We start from the raw sequence: 21,221 nt of genomic DNA, 5'->3' as shown, positions 1-21,221 counted from the left end.
CACTGAATGCAGGGCAATGAAACATCATGACTGCAAACCGTCGGTGGTCACGATCACCAGAGGGACGTCCAAAAGGGAGGTCTCAAAGGTTCATCTATATAAGGACTGGGGTTGGGGGGGGAAGAACCCTGGCTGTTCCTGTACTGCTTTGGTTCTTATCATGGGTCATCTGAATTTGCACGTACCGCCTGGGCAACAGGCCGGAACTCAAACCGGGCAGGAATGCCCGGAGACTCCCGCCCAGAGCTTTGGCCATGTGGGTCTCCTGGTGCAGACGTGCATCTGAGCCGCCGAGCGTGAGCCTTGCATCTTGTGGGGCGCATCGCCCGGCTGTAATTAAAACCTTACACACACACACACACACACACACACACACACACCCGCAGGATTGCAGTGGCGTCTAAAAATACTTACCGCCTAACTGCTGACAAACAAAACGCGGGCTCCCGGCACTGCAGGGGAAGAGACGGCAGCATGTGATCGCGGGAGGGGAACGAGTAGTACTGGGGGAAACCCCTGCTGCCTGCTAGGGACAAACCCCGAAGTCTATTCCTGAAGCACAATTCGTAAGTACACAGCTTGTACTGACCCGGGGTGACAGTCCCTGGAACACTGAGCAGGGGAGCTGGGAAGGAAGAGCCGAGCCGCGGGACCCGAGGTCCAGAGCGCCCCCTGCGCGCAGAAGGCGCGGTGCGCGCACAGTAGGCGCGCAGAGGAAAGCCTGGCCAAATCGAGGGCGGGCGCGAAAGATGAAGCGGAAAGGCAACACTGCGAGCGGCAGCGGGCTGTCCCAGGCCTTCCCGCCGCCCTCCGAGAAAGGTCTCCCGGGGGCTGCGCCCCGGCCCGCCCCGAATGCAGAGCGCGCGTCCAGCGGCGCGCGGGACCAAGTAGCTGCCCTCCCCGCCCGCCTCTCCCACGCCTCCGTCCAAGAAAAAAGGGGACGGCGGGGTAAAGTCTCCTGAGCACGAGATTTTCCCCTCCGGCCGAGGGAGAACTAGCCAAACAAGCAAACTTTCTTTTTCGATCTTAGGTCACACGATTGTTTAGCATCTCCCTATCCTACTCAGAGCGGTCCCTCGCCCACCCTAAACTGCTGGCGCCCAGGGAGGCCTCCCCGCCCACAACTTGGTGGTCAAGAGCCAGACCCCCTACGCCCGCCTGCAGCATCGGATCTGGAGATCCTCAACCGTGTGGGATCTCCATCCGGTAGACCTCAAATAGGACGCCTTCCCCACCCTCCAGTGCCTCCACCCCCGCGCCCCGCCAGACTATACCTGGAGATTTCTTTCTCAATCCTGTGCTCCGGCCGCACCCGGGACTTCCCCACTCACTCCTTTGGGGTCCCCGGCATGAATCACCCCAGCCGCTCACACCCACCGCTCGCCTCCGTCCCAGACTCTGCGCCCGCAGGAAAGTTTCCGGTGTTCCCGAGAAAGTTTTCTCACTGGAGAGAAACGAGCGACCTGGATGGTTACCGTCCTCCCCCCCTCCCCCTCACTCCCCACTCCGTCCTCTCCCAGTTCTGTCCTCCGCGGAGTCGCGTCTAGCGTCTGTCCTCTCCCGCGCAGAGCTCCCAGAGTCGGGCTGGTGACACGTTTCCCTTCTCTCTCAGTTTACGGCCGCCTCCTCCCCCTCCTCCTTCTCCTCCCCCCCCCCCGCACTTTTCCTGTCCGGTGCACATCGCTTTAGTTTCTCTCCAACGACCCCCGCCCCACTTCACCGCATCTCACTCCTCCTTCTCTACAGCAAGTCTTTCCTGCTGGAGAGAAGGGGACAGGGGCCCCTGAGCTTACATCCACTTCGACAATTTCAGGAAATCCAAGCTCTTTGACTTAAAAAGCCCGGGAGGATGTAGCAGGTCAGGAGAGCTCAGCGCTGTATCTCTCCCTCAAGATGACATCTGCCTCCCACCCTTACCTCAGGACAGGAAACTCTGCCTAGGAGCCAAGAGGTGGCTCTATGGCTCCCTTAAAAAGGAGCAGGGCCGGGCCAAGCACAGGACTGGAGCCCAGGAGGGGTTTTTTGTTGTTTATTTTAAAGGAAAGGGTCCCAGACCCTTAAAACGACAAAGTGCATTAATAAAAATAGAATAAAAGTCTCTTCCTTTGATTTGCAAAATTCTTTCAAAGGTCCCAAATTCTCTTGTAGGCTGCAGGTTTAATGAATTTGAGGATTTCTTGGGGGAGGGGGGAAGGGTTGAAACCACAGAAAATCAACCAATCCAAAAATTTTAAAACAATGTAAAATGGTTTTCAAAATTGTGGGGTGTCAGGTGTTAAGAATTTGATACAGCTGTTTACAGGATTCATTGGCTTGCATAATTTCACCCTATGGTTGAGCAGGAAATACTTTTAAAATGCTGTCCGTGTCACATCACACTTAGACTTTGAAACCACAGTGACATTTGCTGAAGAAAAAGATGTATGTTTCTTTTTTGGGTCAAAACTGAGCATAATTTGATTTTGTTTTGGTCACTATGACCTTACAAAACCTTTGTGTTAGGGTTGCCTAGCGGGTAGGGAGCAGGTTGAGTGCCTCACTTGTCCAGGGATATTAAATAAGCTACAGGATTCTGAGAAGAAACTCAAGACTGATGAAGGCCCTTTAAATCTCATCCCAAGAATCACCTATGACAGGGCACATAACCCTGGAACCTGGGGAAGAAAGCTTGCAGGGAGGGGCAGTGAACAGGGATGCAATTAGAAGGAGGTCCTCGTTAAAGTCAAGGTTTATACACCATCCCCTCCTCTTCCTAGCCTCAAGATATTAGCCCAGTTGCTTAACTTCTTTGTGCCTCAGTTTACTCATAGGAAAATGGGAATAAAAGTAATAGCTGTGTTTTAGGATTGTTAATGAAGACTTAACGAATTGGTAGGAAGGAAGGAAGCTATTATTATTACTATTATTATCCCGAAGGACTGGAAAGGGGAAAGGGGAGCTAGTGCCATAGGGCCACAGGGAATGAACTGAAATCATCCATTCCCCATAGCTACCTCTCTCTCCTCTTCCTCAAGTCCTTGTTCAATTAGGCCTTCCCTATTCTGTCTGCCTTTAATCCAAGCGCCAGGGAGGTGAAGGCAGGAGGATGGCAAGTTTCAGGCTAGCCTGGACTACAGAAGGAATTAATGAATTAAAGTTGTAATTCATTCCTTCCTCCCAACCCTCCTTATTTGACTCTCCTTTGTTTCAATAGCATCTATTATATAAATTACTTTTCTCGCCTCAGTTTATTCTCTCTCTCTCACTACCTCCTACTTCCAGGCTAGAACCATCAGCTCTACAAGGCAGATTTCATTTGTTCACTTGCCCAAGTTCCTAGACCAGTATCAGGTGCCTAGTGAGTACCAGACCAATGAATCCACGAATGAGTTCATTTAGCACATTTATTCCATACTGTGGTGAGTGGGGCATTGTGCACTAAAAAATATATATATTCATCACAATGATGAATGATGGGCAAGTGCTCACATGGAGGAGGAGGCCAGCTCCATGGAGACACCATAGAAGTATTCAACAACTTGAAGGGAGTTTTAATGAGGTTAAAATCTTTACTCTGTACCACTTGAGGCATACCCCTAGCCTTTTCAGTTTTAGTTTGTTTTTCACATAAGATCTCACACTAACTTTGCCCAGGCCAACCTCTGACCCAGATCCAGATCCTCTGGAGTAGCTGGGATTACAGCTGTGCTCCACCACACCTAATCTTAAGAGTTGCTAATTTTGTAAACATAATTCCCATTAAATGAGAAACCAATATTCTGGTGTAAATCAGAGCCAATGTTATTATACTTGCTACTTCCTAAATATTAATGAATTTTTTAACTAAATGTCCATGGGGCATTGCCTTTTCTTGTTAAGAGAAAACAATACAGATCATTCTATTTGAACATGCATTTATAGAGGTGGAAATTCCCAGGTCTTCATTATATATTTGGGTATATAGTTTGCCATGTCCAGCCTCTGAAATGGAATCTGGCTCAGTCAAGGCTCCTGCTGAAAGGGTAACTCTCTGAGGCTGCCTTTTAAGACTAAAGGAGAGCTCCTGACCTAGATTCAACCAATCTATAGATTTGTCCCAAAAGGTGCACTGAGTAAATCAGGTTTCATTTCAGGAATGTGAACATACAGAGAGATTGAGAGAGAGAGAGAGAGAGAGAGAGAGAGAGAGACAGAACAAAGCTGAAAGATTCTAGAAGCTGCAGATTTGCTGCCGATGGGCCAGTTAGATGTATATTATTTGAACTCAATTAATATTTTTTTAAATTACTTAACAAAGTTAAGTAAAAAAAAAAAAATAGAAACTTCATGTAAAAAATACGGATTGTCAGCTTGCCTTGAAAAATCTGGAAGCCTTGGCTTGGTTCTTGCTGCAGGCCTGCAGGACCACAATTGGCCAAGTCTGCAATGCTTTTCTGTCTTTTAGAAAGGACACACAGTTTCCAGCTTGCCACAATCACAGCCACTCCCTGCTTCTCTTGTTCCCGGCCTGCTTCATCATTTCCCTGCCACTCCTGATGCAGCAAGAGAGGGGTGCTGGCCCATGTTAGGAGGGGCTAGAGCTATGAGCAAGCAGAACTTATGCAACAGGATGGCACTGGCTCAAACCATTTTTCCCCAGCAAGAGAACCCATTTTTCAAACAAAACTTTGCTTGGAGCAGTACAGTTTGAGCACTGCTGAGGAAAAGGAAGCCATGGAGGAGACAAGGAGGCAACTGGGCAGGGAGAAGCAGAGGCCCTGGGCGGCCCCGGGGTCAAAAGCACCTTTCAGTTCCTGCTCTTCAGAGGCCTGTTGTTCCACTTTTCCTTGTTCCCATGACAGTGCCTGCCCACCCGTCCCCATTACTCATTTCCACACTAAAGAACCTAATCAGACCAAGTTTAGGAAGGATTAGATCTTTTGCCCAAGGTTGTACACAAGTGAGAAAGAACAGGGAAGGATCACCGATACCAACCTAGTTTCTTTCTCTTGGTCTAATTAACTGCTTCCATCTCTGAATAATAAAGCAAATCGCTTCAATTTACATTGCATTTAATGTCTTAACAGTATGGTATCCAATAGATGTGAAACAATGTCTTATATTTAAGTATTGAAGGTCTCATTCCAGATCAGACCACCTGCCAAGATACCTGGATGTCCTTGATATGTCATACCATGTCATCAAAGTATTCCAGCAAAAAAAGGCATCATATCCCATACATATTTTTCTTCTTTTTTTAGATTACAAAAAGAGGTACTGCCTGGAGTTAGTGGCTCACACCTGTAATTCTTGCTACTTGGGAGGTTGAGATTGGGAAAAATCACAGTTTGAGGCCAGCTGGGGGAAATAGTTTTCGAGAGCCCCCCATCTTCAAAATAACCAAAGCAAAATGGATTGGAGGTGTGGCTGAGGCAGTAGAATGGCTGCTTCGCAAGTGTGAAGCCCTGAATTCAAACTCCAGTCCCACCAAGAAAAAAAGAAAGAAGCACTGAGAACCCAAGGTGCTTTGCTAATGCCTGGTACAGAGCACAGGTAGGTGTCTGAAGCACATGTGCATTGGAACAGTTTTTCAGGTCCTCCAAGCTCTAGTCATAAAATAAGTTAATGTGGTTACTCATGATAAATACCAATCTAGATATAGAACTTGCATAAGCATACACTATATATCCACAGCACTGCACCAGCCATAAAAACAAGACCATTTGAGAAATAAGCTCAGCATCTGATCTGACACCAGGGTGTAAAATCAGTGACCTTTGATACAGCAGGAAGATTTAGCACACAGATGAAAAAGCTCAGGCTCCTCTGCCCTCCTTTCCACATCCAGTAGAAAAATTGAATACCTTGAAATTTGTTTAGAAGGAGAATTTAGATGACATAAACAAAAAAATTATTTTACTCCCACTCATCTTTTTCTTGATAGTAACGGGTATTTCTAGTATGTGGGTTTTTACTGTCTTTTTTGTCTTTTGGTATTGAGGAGTGCCTGAAAATAACTTAAGCAAATCTTAAAGGGAAAAGAAATTTGAAGATCCTACATGCATTTTCCTTGCATAACTATTATTATTATTATTATTATTAGCAGCCCAAGGGTATGAACTCAGGGCTTCATGCTTGCTGGGCAGAAACTCTTAATACTTGAATCACTCCACCAGTCCTTTTTTGTGATTTTTTTTTTTTTTGAGACATGGTCTCTGAACTATTTGCCTGGGCTGGCTTTAAAACTTGATCCTCTTGATCTCTGCCTTCTGAGTAGCTAAGATTACAGGTATGAGCCACCAGTGCTTGGCTCAATTACTTCTTTCTGTAGTTCCAAATCAGTTGGTTGGTTAACAAATATTGGCTGGTCACTGATTTGTGTTAAGTACAAAAGATGTGAGAGTGAACAAGAAAGACAAGGTTCCTACCATCAAGCAACAGAAGACAAACAGTGAACAAGGAAACAATTCACGGTATGTGCTTGAAAGAGGATAAGATAGGACATTAGAGCTGGAAGGAAGAAGTGAAGTGCTTTATCAATAGTCCTCAGGAATGGACTCTCAGACAAGGTGACTTTGGAGCAATACTTAAGTGATGAGAACAGGCAATCATGGGAACAGAGGAAGCCCTAGTTAGGAAGAAGAGGGCAGGGTTGGGGTGGGAAGAAGGTCCATACAGCTGAACTTTAAACAAATAGCAAAGAGAGCAAGATGAAGTCCAAGAAACAGACCAAGGTCAGGTCAAAATAGGACCTGGCAGGTCATGGTAGGGAGTTTGGTCACTCTGGAAAGTCATTGGAGAGTGTTAGGTAATGTTATAGTTTGGATCTTGACTCCCTCCCAAGGGTCCATGTGGTAAAGGCTTGGTTACCAGTATGGTGTTTTAGGGAAGTAGTGGAACCCTTAAAAGGTTAGGTCTAATGGGATGTCTTTGAATCCTTGGGTAATCACTGGGGAAGTGCCCTCAAAGGAGATACCAAGACCTAAGTCCCTTCTTTCTCTCTTTTACTTCTCAGCCATGAAGTGACCGGTTTTGCTCTATCATGTGCTCCCTCCATGATATACTGACTTACCACAGACCCTTACCCATAGTGGGGCCAAGAATAAGACCAGGAGCTAAAATTAGCTGTTTGTAACTTATCCTTATATGTGATTAGCTCAAGTATTTGTTATACTGACAGGAAGCTAACACTGGTAGAAAGTCCAGTGGTCCCCCTTATCCACAGTTTCACTTTCCGTGGTTTCCATGATCTATAGTCAACCATAGTCCAAAAATATTAAATGGAAAATCCCAGAAATAATCAATTTACAAATTTTAAATTGCATATGTCATTCTGTGTAGCATGATGAAATCTAGAATTGTCCTGCTCTTTGTCAATCATCCCTTTCTTCAGTGGATCCATACAGTATACACTATCCACCCATTAGTCACTTAGTATCTGTCTCTGTTATCAGATCAACTATCATTGCTAGTGTTTAAATAACTTATTTTACCAAAACACAGGAGCAGCAATGCTGGCAATTTGGATATGCCAAAAAGAGGCCACAAAGTACTTCTTTTGAGTGAAAATTCTCTAACTTAACAAGTAGAGAAAAAAATTGTACGCTGAGGATGCTAAGATCTATGACAAGAATGAATCTTCTATTTGCGAAATGTAAAGAAGGGAAAAAATTATTAATTTTTCCATTGCACCTCAAATTGCAAAATTTAGGACCACTGTGCTGGATGAGTGCTTAGTTAAGGTGGAAAGGCAGAAGTGAAGAAGGTGATTAAGGAGAAAGGACAGCATCCAGAACCAGTCTTAAATTTTGATGAAACCATAAGTTTCAGTACTATTAGTGGTCTCAAAAATCTGCTGGAGGGGGTGGTGCTTGGATCAAATCTCCTGCAGACAAGGGGAGCACTGTTTAAACACTAACTGTTTCTCATTAGAAAGACCCTGCAAGCTGACATGTGGAAGATGAACTAGCAGCAGGGCAAAAGTGAGTGACAGTGGTCCCTTTAAGGAGATGACTACAGTAGACCAAGGAAGAGACTGCAATGCTTGATTAGGTGTGGAGCCATGATGGTTTGTGATCCATTATAAAAGCAGAGATAATTTCTGATAGATTGGGTGTGTGAGGAAAGGCACTTCAGCTTTTTTATATAGAGTGGTTAGTCCCAATGGAAGGTCAGTACTCACTTAATCCATTTCTGCACCTTAAGGCCGGACTCAATGGGAAACATTCCAAATAAATACTAAAAGTTGCCCCAAAAGGAGGTTTTCCTATTCCTCGATCATCACAGAAGGAATTTAGGGATATCTTCCCAGACCACACACAGTGGCCATGCATCTCTGAGTAGGATGACTTGTATCAAGTGACTGTCCTGGGATGAAGAGTGGACACCTGACACAACAGAAGGTGAGGGGTGCTAATGAAGTTGCCTTAAAGACCAAGCCTTTTAAGGGATCCACAGACTCTGTAAGATGATTGGCCTCCTGGCTTCGTCCCTCCCCCAGCAGAAGCTGTACCACATGCTCCTTGTTTCCTGGCAACCCTCATGGTTCCATCACCACTTTTCCCCTGATCTCCTTCAGCCCTGTCTCTGCCACTCAGCACAGGAAAATAGGACTAAATTAGAATCTCTTGATCCTCTTATCACCACTTTCTTTTTTCCTATCCCCATTCTATAAAGGCTTCTGTTGTGTTCTCTGGAAGCCATGGCCCATTACCAGCAAAATCTCCTATACTTTCATTTCTTATCTGAATATCCCCTTAACCTGTATGCCCTGACCCAGTAATTCTCCAACATGTTAATCTCAGGACACTCTTTGTAATAGTTGAGAGCCCTAGGGTAATGGTGCATGCCTGTATCTCAGTACTTGGGAGGCCAAGGCAGGAGTTAGAAGTCAATCTAGGGCGTCTCAAGAGAAAAAATGATGTCCCCAAAGAGTTTTTGTGATAGATACCATCAATACTTACTGTATTTGAAATTAAAAGTTTAAATTAACATGCTGGGTTTAAAAATCACAATGATAAAACCACCACATATTTTATGAAAATATCAATATTTTTCAAAGCAATAACAAAGTATCAGGAAGGATGGCATTGTTTTACATTTCTGCAAATCTCTTTAGCTTCTGACTCCGTAGAAGACAGGTGGAGCCTCCTGTCCATTTTTGCATTCAATCCACTGCATAATCACACATCGTGTTGCCACTGGAATGGCTGAGTACTTGTGAGAAAGTGAGAATGAAAAAGATGAATAGCATTTTAGTATTTCCATTACAACAGCTTTAGTTTTGTGGATCTCTGGCAAGAGCCTGGAAATTCCCTGGGGTCCGTGAACCACACGTTGGGAATGGCTATTTTAGTTGAAACTGGGGCTCTCCCCTGAGGGCTTCTCTCCCCACCCACCACCTTCTAAAATGGTGGTGGTTTCTCCAAAAACTATCATTTTATCACTGCACTGCAATGTAGGGTAACTATTTTCCTTGATATTTTTGCTACCAACCAGACCACAGCCCTTCTTAAAATTCCCATTGACACCATCAGACTATTCTCCCTGCTGCCCCTCCTCGCTGTGGTCATTACAGACTCCTGGGTTATTCCCCCTCTTTCCTTGAAGCTTTTACTCTTATTTTATGGTCCCCATAAACAGGAGCTATTGCTTCTGTCATAATTCTTGGCCAATTTCAGTCTGCATAGACAGAATTCTTCCGATATCCTGACCCAGATCCTTGACCTCTGCTCCAATGACTGGTCCTCCACTCTTAACCTTGTCATTTCCTATCAACACTCCTCCCACTCACAAACCACCACTTCGAATCTTTCCAGGTCATTCTGACTCTGGCTCTGACTCTCATAAATGTTCATCTCCCCTGAGACGTCCTACCTTACCACACTCTGCTCTTCCTCCTTCTGTCCTCACTTCCTACCTGCCCCCAGCCAGATGCATTGCTATATTAACTCCCTCATGTACACATCGAACTCCTTGACCCCTTTCAAAGCCTTGTTCAGTCTGGTTCTCTTCCTACTTCACCCATTCACCAACATAAACACAGACTGAAGAAATTCATACATACAAGCTGCCTGGTTTTACTTTAAATTCAGACTCACACCCTCCTTGGGCCTTAATGCCTCTCTTCACCCACCAGTGTATCACTAGTTAATCCCCATTCCTCTCTCCCACTTTCATTCTTCAGCCTTCCATAATTTCTCCCACATCCTCCCTCTCACCCGAGATCCCTCTTTACATGAGTATATCTTAGGACAACATCCATGGACTGCCACTGACATACCTGTCCACCCACCAGAATCAGGAGCCACACTCTGTCCTACTCCTGTTACTGGAAATGAGTGGCCAGGACCAATCTGAGGCCAAACCTTCCACCGTGCACACACTCGGTCTCTTCTTGCCCTCCCAGGTGGGTCAAGCAAGAGCCTTCACCCTTCCAGTGTATGTAGAGAACATGTTGGAGAGTCAGCCATATTTGTTGCCCCTTTTCTTTCTTTGGTCCTCTTCAGTCAGGTCCATCCTCTCCATCTTGCTAAAGCTGCTTGTCATGGGTACCCATGAGCTCCTTGTCACATGGGTACCAACAAATACTTGTTAACAGAATGAATGAATGAATTCTCAGATACTACATCTCCCACAGCAGAAAGTCTTATGCACAAGTGTGCACACACAGAGATAGAGATAGTCATCCCTGGTTTCAGCTCCTATGAAGGCTGGTGGAGGCTTGTTTCTGTGAGAGGCCCATTTTATTAGAGATAGTAGGATACAGAGTTCAAGTAAGGTTGTCCTTTGAAACCCAGATATCTTGTCCAGAACAATCATCCCTTCTAGTACGAAACAAGCTTGACTGTCAGCAACTATTTCCTGTGGGGGGAAAGCTCCAGCTTTGACTGAGGCCTGAGGTACCCACTGGAGTACAGTCCTTTCATTCACTGGAAACTTGGAGCCTCAGTTGCAGATATTACCTTTTCTTGGGGATTTTGTGAGGCCCAAAGGAGATGGATGAGACCTATGTGAGAGATTTGTTATGGTGCTTAACATTTAGTAATGTATCATTTTTAGTAGCAACTACAGAAAAATAATTAGGCACAGCATTCAAAATAAGAAATCTTTGCATGTTTATTGCCCATGTGTGTTTCCCCTGATAAATAATCCCAATTCTTTTATGGCAAAGCCTAGTACTTTGTGCTTTTCTCTGTTTGGTTGACATGTTTTAGTCTTTCTTTACACTCTGTTTTTAAGCTTTTTTTTTTTTTTTTTTTTCCAATTTTGGTAGCACTTAGGTTTCAGCTCAGGGCCTCACACTTGCTAGGCAGGCTCTGTACTGCTTGAGCCATTCTGCCAGTCTTTCTTTATACCTTTAACAAGTGTGGTAATACTGCATAGCAAGGAATAAAAAGGAGCCTTCAGTAAGTGGCCCATGCATATGGAAATAAAATGTAAACTTAAAAATAAAGCATGGCTTTCATACCTTCTCCCCTTCCAAAACAGATCAAATAAAATTAAGATGCATAATAATATAATTATAACAAGAATAATGACATAAGATAATAACTGACACTGGATATATCCAAAGGCAAAGGGACTAAGCAAGAGTGTGCTTATATTTACTCATTCCTGTCTGTGGAGGAGAGAAGGGAAAAAAAGGGAGGAGGAGGAAAAGGAGGAACAGGGGAGAGAAGTCCTAACTCTACTGTGAAAGAGTTCAGGTCAGGGTAATTCATTTAAGCCATGAACAGAGGCCTGGTCAAAAATCCCTCAAGGAAATTTGGGTGTCTTTCCATGGAGTCAAAACCTTCCACATAACCCTCTAACCATGAGACAGAGAAAAGGTGCATCCCATGCAAGTGAGCTTTTGGGGATTAACTCATGCTTACTAAATTTCCCAGAAACTGATGTATAAACTAAGTCACTAAATGAATATCCAATCAGTAATATTGGTTTCTAGGGCTCTCTGCCTAGAATCACGTTTATAAATTATCTCTTTAGGTGAATGAGATGCCATTAGTAGGAAATGCATTCATTTCCCATTTTCATCTAAATCTTCCTTTGTAAAATGGAATTTACATTTTCCACTAGGCATTGCAGATGCCTCTCTCTGTCTCTCTCTGTCTCTCTCTGTCTCTCTCTCTCTCTCTCTCTCTCTCTCTCTCTCACACACACACACACACACACACACACACACGAGCTTGCATACAATGACTGATATTAACATTACTCTCAGACATGCAGAGTGCTGACACTGAGGGGAGAGGAACTTTGAAAGCAAAGCCTCACTTATTCCCCAGACGCTGCTGTGACATGGGTGCTGCAATTACTCCCATTTTACAGGACAAGTGGTTGAGGTTTAAAGAAATGGTTGTGTCCTTTCCCAAGGTCACACAGCTTGCCACATTAGGTGGTTTTATTTCCAATTGTTCATTCTACTCCAACTTCAGTCATCTTGATCTTCCACTTAAGGAAAAGGAAGTTACAGAGCTACTTGGAGAAAATAAATGTTCTCATCCACTCCATGCACTGTAGTGAGGTTTTCCGCTGGATACGGGAAAAGAGGAAAATTCAGAAAGTGGACAGAGAATGTGTCTCCTGTTCTCGAGGAGCCAGTTTATCTTCCAGTGCTGGCCTGTCCATTTCAGTCAAGGTGAGCCCCACTGGCCAAATGCATGGCTGCCCTTCACAAGGAACTCTGTCATTCTTCAGCATGAACTGGGGACAGGAACCCAGACCAGCCAATTACTCAGCACCTGCTCCATTTCTTCTCCTGGGTGTCAGACTCATGTCACTAGAGTCCTGGAGATTCGAATGACTTTCCCCAACAAGTCTAGCAGGCTCTGCTGGATGGGCATTTTTGAGCAGGCCTAGTACTGCAAGATGTTGCTAGTGTTACGGAAGCAAGGATTCTTACTCAAAGAATTCTTAGAACTAGTACACATGCAATTATAATAATCATTGTTATATTAAGACCTTGGAGATGGTCTGCAGAAATGGAACATTTGATAATTTACATTTCCGATGAACAGCTTAAAGAAATAGCGCTCTGCCTAACCCAGCTGGGGGAATGTCCTAAACAAAAGAATTCTATGTCAGTCAAACGTGCTTTGAAAAGACTGGGGACTGTATGAGATCGAGGGGAGATCTTAATTGAGTCTACCCAGTAGACTCTGCTTTCTGCGTTTTAATTTCCTGGATGACTAGTCTGCTGATAGTATCCCAAATTTACAAGAGAAAAAAAATATCCCTGCTTCACTTTCTACTGCAGAAACAGAACAAGTAACCTTGAACAATCTTTCTTCATGTCCTGCTCACGGGCCTCCTATTAAGAGTCAGTCACCTCCTTCCCAGGAAGGCATGATGAGACCTAACAGAGATGTGACCTAGGAACATCTGAGAGGAAGTTAGCATGAGTGGCATTTTTATTTTATTTTATTTTTATTTTTGGTGGTACTGGAGTTTGAACTCGGGGCCTCATGCTTGCTGAGCAGGTGTTCTACCACTTGAGCTACAGCCCTAGCCCTCTTCACTTTTTAATTTGATTTTAGATAGGGTCTCTGGCTTTTGCTCAGGCTGGCCTCACCTCTGTCTCCTGAGTAGCTAAGATCACAGGTGTGCTACACCACTCCCTGCAAGCAGCTGTTATTTACTGAATGCACACTGTCTACTGCGACAGACAGCCACCTGTTGAGTCCTCACAGCCTGCTTGGGATGCACAGTGTTGAATGTTCACTGGGGAAAATTCAGAGCTCAACATGGCGCCTCACCCACTCAGCAGGCGTTCAGTGAATGCTCATTAACAGAAGAAGGGGGAGACAAAAGATGGGACAGAGGAAGGAAGCATGCTGGGGTTTGCCCAAAATCACACCTCTAGCAAGCATAGCTAGACCTCCAACACAGGGCAGCTGAGCTCTTTGGCACCTCGATAAGCTGCAAGGTTTTGTGGTAAATAGCACAAGGCTCTGACCACACCGGCTCAGTGCATTAACTTTGGCCAGATTGTTGTTTCATAATCAAAACTGCTGTGTAGGTGGCATTTCTTTTGAGTGCCTGAAAATGACAATAGGTAAAATATGTCGTGCACTTACTAAGTGTCAGATATTGCACTAAGAACTTTACAGAGCTCGCTCCCCAAAGCCATCCTCAGAAGCAGGTACAATTATAACCTTAGAATTATTTCAGAGGAAAAAAAGTGAGGTGCAGAGACATCAGGCGGCATGGCCTCTCATTAAGTGATAGAGTTGGGACTTGAAATGAGGCAATTAAAGCTCCAAATGTCTGCTTTTCACCTCTTCACTAAATCCATTCCTCTGGCTAATGGCAGACATCCTGAGAAAAGGAAAGGACACAAGTAAGCAGCACCCATAGTGGTAGGAAAATTAAAGATATATATTTTATACACTTAGCCTTTAAAATGTTTACTCTCAGCCAGGCAGGATGGTGCATATCTGTAATTCCAGCTACTCAGGAGGCAGAGGCAGGCAGATCAAGAGTTCAAGACCAGGCAAAGTTAGAGAGACCCTAACTCAAAAACAAAATAAGGGGCTGGAATTACAATTAAAATGGTAGAGCACTTGCCTAGCATGCACAAGGCCCTGGATTCAATCCTCAGAATGATGAAAAAAAAAAAGGATTTCTATGCATAACTCTAAGCACATCATAAATATCAACTCATTTAATCCTCCTAACATCACGAAACAGCACTATGAGGCCCATACTACTACTGTTATTATTCCTATTTCACAGTTAAAGAAACTGAGGCACAGAGAGTACCTCATTCCCTTGCCCCAAATCCCACAGCGAGTGTCAGAGCTGAGATTGAAACCCATACAGTCTGCTCCCCTGGTCTGTGGGCTTAACCACCATTGACAAGAACATGCAGCTGCCTTTTTTAAAACAAAATACTCTCCAAAAAGCAGTGGCTGAGAACAGTCTATAAGAAAAAAGCAGAGCCAGCTGCAGTACTGGAAGTTACTGGGGCCAGGCAGTTGAGTGACTGAATCACTGTTCAAGTTAGATTTCCTGGCTGCATAGGTTCCTGTTGACCCTGATGCAAATTCAGAGCTGATTGTTTCTTGGCATTCTTGTGGGAGAGTGACCGTTTTCCTTGGGCCCAGCTGTTTCTGGAAGCCTAAACTCTCAGGCAGCATCAAGCAGGTAGAGAAAGGCTGGCAGTTAGGGAATCAAATCCCTTTCTCCAGCTCACTTGGCAGAGATGGGTCCACTCCTGATCCTTCTGCTCATCCAGGAGCTGGGCCTCCCTCCCCGCCTAGCAGGAAACCTGCTTGGGTCAGTGCCAGGCGCTTTTCACACATCTGATGATGGGAGCTGGAGGAAGGAAAGCAGAAAAGACCTGAGTCAGGTCATTTGCTAGCAGATGGGGCCAAAGGGCTTCTCAGGAAGCGGCGAGAAGCTCCAAGCACTGCATCTGCAGAAATGACATCGAACTGCTAACAGGAAACCCTCCATGGCAGGTCTGTCCCCAGAAACTCTGGAGAGAAAGAGCTGTGATGTCGATCCTGGCACATGACAGTTGCTCTGTGCATATACCAGCACCTCAAAACACCAGACTTTACTTTCGTTCTGGTCCATAAACATTTGGTTCTTTTTTTCTGCTTGCTGGCATGATAAAGGTATGTAGAATCTTAGCCCAGCCTCATTCAGGCCACTCTTTCTCCTCTCTCCCCCTACCTGTTCCTGGTTTCACTAGCTGCCTGTGGTTTGGGAAAGACAGCACTGCATCCGGTGGGCAGTGCAGGTTGTGGTACCAAAACATCAGAGGGAACCTGGGCCCATTTCTTACCCTCTCTGGGCCTGGAGCACCCAGTTCTCTTGCACCCCCCTAAAAATACCTCTTCTCCCTCCAGCAGCCAGAGCAGAGGGCTATTCTGTCCCTCCATCCCTGGCAGGCTGCCTGGCACTTTACACACCTTCCCTCCACATAGCTGCCTCAACCTGTTACAGTGATCCACTTACCTGTCTGTCCCTACTCAGAAATTATGCAATGAATGTCAACACACTATTTATCTTTGAATTCTCAATACATAGGCAATGTCTGAGATAAAACAAGAGGACACACAGCCTTTTACAGAAGGAAGAAGAAAGATGGGTGGTGAGGGGGGTGGATATAATTGATTCCTCCTTAAAATCACAGGTATGGTTTGACAATGTTCCTTTCCTCAAAACATCCACTCTGGGGTCTCCTTGCTTCTTTTCCAAGGGTGATGTGTTAAATTATTAACAGTCATGCAGCTTAGCATCCCTTCACAAGACGGATTTTTAAAAGACAAGTGGGGCAAAGTCACATCAGCACTTTGGAGCTAAAGGCGGAGGAAAGGGGCCCCAAAAGGGAAGGGAAGGATTCACGTCGGTGAGTCAGAGTCACAAGAATGCGAACTCGCCACTCTGTTCCCACCCTTCCCTCCTCATCAGAAGTGCCCTCTCTGTTCATCACTGGGACCAGGTTCTCTGCTCAGTCTCAAACTGGTGGCCTGCTTCTTCAGCACCACACAGGAATGTCTAGGGACCGCTCCACCCTTCAGGTGGACAGAATCCCACTGTGTCTCCTTTTGTTTTCTTTTTTCCTTTCCTGTACCCATTCATTCTGACTTCAGCTCTATGACCTTGGACCTGATAAGGGAAAGATACTCTACTGACATTCAAGAGGTGAAAGGGACCTCAGCAGTATGCCTCATGTGGGATCCTTTGTCATTCCCCCTTAGGAAGGGACTAATATCTTCAGTGAGCATCCCTGGAGAAGCTGACTGCCTCTCAAGCAGCCGTTCCATCTTAAGAAGCCTTGAGGACCCAGGACCTACCTCTCTGAAACTTCTACAGCGGAGAAAAATAAGCAAAAGCAAGTGCTATGTGTTAAGTCACACCATGGGAAATCCTGCATGCATTCCAGGGTAATAACAAAGGTTGTCCTTCATCCTTTACCTCGCTGTTTTTTTCTTTTTAGTAGACGTTCATTTACCTACATAAATGAAGGAACATAAACACACTGCCTGTTTTCATCACATTCTCACACCAGTTTCTTTAGAACCTAAGACTTTCATTTTCTCGGATTTTTTCTATTGATATTTAACATATCAGAAACTAACATGGAGAAAATTTTTATTTATTTGTTTATGTGGTACTGGGGATGAACCCAGGGCTTCACATATGCTAAGCATGCACGCTACTATAAGCTGCACCCCACTCCAGTGGAGAAAAATGTTTAATGCTAGTTTATTAATTCATTTAAAACTATTTTAAAACCTATTACACGGTAACATAAATAACATTTTAACGAGAAATAGTTATACTTTCCAAAACCAAAATATCTATAGTAAGCAAAACAGTATTGTTTTTCCATTGCTGCAAATCTCTTTAATGTTTGGCTTTTAAAGAAAAAAAAAGAAAGCAAGAATTTCATACCTGCTTCTTCATTCATTGCAAAACCAATGACAGGTGGTGTCTAGAAAAGTCCACTGTATACTTGTGTAAGAATGATAGTGGAAAAGGCAAAAAAAAAAAACATTATTAATGATTTTATTATTATCACAATAGCTTCTAGCCCATGGAATGCCCTGAAAGGTTCTCAGGCAACTAAGACAAGGTACATGACTTGTGAGGATGAGTATCGACTGAAAATATGGTTCCTTTGCTCAAATGATGCTAGGAATTTCAAGATGGCCATAGCAAAGCATTAGAATGAGCCCACAGAGGTGGAGCTGTTGCTAAAGTGATAAAGCACTTGCCTAGAATTAGAGAAGCCCAGAGGCTTTCTGAATCCAGGGCCTGGTGTGACTTCACAGTTCCTCCTGCCAACCCCCATGGACCCTTATCTCCTGTGAACTAATGGGTAGAGTCCTACCTGTATCTTGGATCAATGAGTGCCTTAGGGTAATTGTGTGTTTGTGTGTGTGTGTGTGTGTGTGTGTGTGTGTGTGTGTGTTTGAGCTAATGGACCACCAGGAATCAGTGTTCTGGAGTGATAACATATACACAAGAAGATAAAAGATAAAAGCATAACTTATGCAGATTTTCCCTGGGTGATTACCATAAACCCTTCTACTTAGCCTTTTATTCCGTGCTGACCACACACACAAGTGCACACCCACACCCTCCCACAAACACCTCAAGCTGATAAGTTGCACCCTTATCTTCCAAATGACTGCACCCCAAATAGTCAGATGCTTGTCAGAGTTTCCTGCTTTATGTTTTTATTGTGGGCACAGGTTTTGATCAGCAAAACTAATACCTATACTCCTCATTTTTCTGCTTTACCCATGGAAGGCACTGTAAGCATTTGCTCAGGTGGGTAAGGAAAATTCGACTGATTAAATACTATTAACAACAGATGGCTGGCAGCATAAATGGACAGCTTGGTCCTCCTTCCCAAGAAGCAAGCAGCTAGGAAGATCAGAAATCCCACTGATAATTGTGGATTGTGTGTTCAAAGGACAATACATCATTCTGCAGAACAAGCTAGTGAAGGCTGGGGGAGTGGCTCAGATGATAGAGTGCCTGCTTAGCAAGTGTGAATTCAAACACCAGTAACCCTCCTCCCCAAAATAATAATAAAAAGAACAAGCTAGTGATATTTCATGATGACGCTAATACCCATACCTAGATGTGGCTAATAAAGGATGTAAGTTTTTTTATTAATATTTTTGGGGTACTGGTATTTGAACTCAGGGCCTACACCTTGACCCACTCCACCATGCCTTTTTTGGTGATAGGTTTTTTTGAGATAGGGTCTCACAAACTATTTGCCTGGGCTGACTTTGAACGACAATCCTCCTGATCTCTGCTTTCTGAGCAGGTAGGATTACAGGTATGAGCCACTGGTGCCTGGTGGATGCAAAAAAGCAGTACTTTTTTGTGGTATTGAGTACAATGCTCTTAAAATCCAGATAATAAATCAATCCATTTTGGTGGACATTTTACATGTTTATAAACACATATAAATGCAGAGTGTTATAATTTTGGCTCTCCAGCTCCAAGGGGAGTCACTGTGGCCTCTCTCTTCATCTAAGATAAAAATCTCACAATAAGGATTAATGAATTATTCCCTGAAATGTGGCATGTCCTTCTGTCCACATGAGAAGTTAATAGAGCTGAGTACAAAGGACTCCATGATCTTTTGTTTAAAGCTGTCACTTTACAAATGAGGAAATAGGCTCAAAGACATGAAGTGACTCATTTGTACAAGATCACACAACTATTGAATACCAGCACCAGAATCAAACTTAGTAATTAGATAATAGGCTATCTCCAGGGAGAATATGACCCTGCTAGACAGTACTGATCCAGATTACTGGAGATCCAGTCACTGATTCCTGAAAATTCAACTGATATATTGGGGATCTTTATCAAGTAAAGTCCAAAACATCTCCTGCAAATCTAGCCAAATGTTAAAGTTCTCTACAAGTGCTGAGCATCACCCCATCCCAGATGTGTGTATGAAATGTCTTTGCTCCTTTTCAACATCTCCATCCTCTTCCCTCCACCTGCAGCCCCTCTTTCTTCCTTCCAGTGTATAATCTTCACCTTGGGGAGAAGAAACAAACCTTCCCATGGCTGACTGCTCCTTAAGGTTGTGATTCTATTTCTTTCTTACCTGTTACTACCAACCTCCTGAGAGTGATACATACATTGGAGGTTTCCCCTCCCTCACCTCGATCAACTCCCATGAGCCTTTGCAGTCTGCTGGCCTTCCCAGCACTCTACAGAATCCACCTACTCAAGGGTCAATGATGTGCTCATAGCTAAGTCACACAATCTGCATTTGGTTGTAATTCTCCTTGATGTTCATGACTGTGGTTCTCTAACCATGAGAGTCGCCATATTAATAATACAGAAGCTTTTTTACTTAGAAATAGATCAAGTGCTAAAAAGCTACTGGTAAGTTCAGTTGTTGGAAGCTTTGGCACTTGAGCCAGGCTACTTCATTCAAATCTTGCTTCCACAGCTGACTAGCTGGGTCCCCTAAGTAAGTTGTGCCTCAGCTTCCATATCTATAAAGTGGAAGCATAATATCACCTAGCTCATTAGGCTTGGTAAAAACTCATGAAATAAGCTTACAATTGTCTTGTGCATAAACTCAACGTTTTCACATACCATGCGATTCCCTCTTAACTGTTCTGCATAATAATAGTCATAACGAGAGACATTACTTGGGTGCTCACTATGCCAGCTCATTTCTAAGCACTTGATAAGTTGTTATCATCCCATCATACAATGCCTAACCTCAAAAGTATATGTAGCAGTCTTCATTTTCTCACTTTCAATTTTTAAAAAAATGACCTCTACTTTCATTATGAGAGAACAACTCTTTTAATAACACATTCCTCTCACTGTTTCTGTGTGCACAGGAAAGAACAGGTACAGTAATATTTATGATACCAGGAAACTAACTACAGACACAACCAACACACCATTAATAAGGGACAATCAGATGCCAAAACTCCAATGACTGGCCCCAATGTTTAGTGTCACTGATGTGCAGTTCCTGAGAACATGACTTTGCTCCTAACTATAAAATAATATAAGCCAAAAAATGACTAGAGAAGCTTCAGCAGATATGTTGAGTGTTGATCAGGACCTTAGGCACTGTGCTAACAGTTTTCCATGCTTCCCACAGACAAGGAAATTGAAGGTAAGAAGTAATTTGCCCAAGTCACAGTAAGCCAGGGTCTCAACACAAGTGCACCCGCCTATGAAGCCCACTTCCCAGCCAGTCAATTCCTGGTTAACCTTTGCCACAAAGCTTTCTCTCTCCTGATTTTCTACCCATTTCCACTGTTTATCCTTTGCCTTCTTGACTTATCTCTTCTATCTTATTTCCTGTGGGAATCTAGAAGTCTTAGGGATAGTCATTCATTGTTCACTTCACTGAGCTTGACCATGAGCCAGCTAAAGTCTATTTAATTCATTCCTGTTTGACTATATTTCTGGTACCACAGCTCCTGGCATGTGGTACAGAAACAACACATATTAGTTGAATCAACGGACACATCTTCTTTCATACACTTATTATGTGTATGAGGTGTCCCTCAAAAGGCTCATGTGTTAAAGTGTTGGTCCCCAGTTGATGGATCCAGTCATTGAGAGGTGATCAGATTCTGAGGGCTATGCTCTAATCAATGGATTAATCCACTGATGGATTCATAATTCAATGGCATTATTGGGAGATGGTGGGAAGTAGGAGGTGGGGCCTGGTTGGAGGAAGTAGGTCACTGGGTGTGCCTTTGAAGGATATGTCTTGTCCCTGGCCCTTTCCCAGT

General features: G+C 44.0%; 1 protein-coding gene across 8 annotated transcripts in view; it reads right to left on the bottom strand.

Moving 5' to 3' along the window:
- Positions 1-21,221, bottom strand: part of Prr5l (proline rich 5 like) — a 160,786-nt gene that overhangs the window by 75,102 nt on the left and 64,463 nt on the right. Inside the window, exons 2-3 of one of the 8 annotated variants that reach the window (XM_074044615.1) lie at positions 1,275-1,444; positions 415-452 (exon numbers count right to left, since the gene is read on the bottom strand). The exons of 5 other annotated variants lie outside the window; for them this stretch is intronic. The gene's annotated coding sequence lies outside the window, so the exon portion shown is untranslated. 2 more of the 8 variants (XM_074044611.1, XM_074044616.1) reach the window with 2 other exon arrangements.

Source organism: Castor canadensis, chromosome 1 (genome assembly GCF_047511655.1).
Source record: "Castor canadensis chromosome 1, mCasCan1.hap1v2, whole genome shotgun sequence".
Lineage (NCBI taxonomy): Eukaryota > Metazoa > Chordata > Mammalia > Rodentia > Castoridae > Castor > Castor canadensis.
This window is presented reverse-complemented; position numbering and strand designations above follow the sequence as displayed.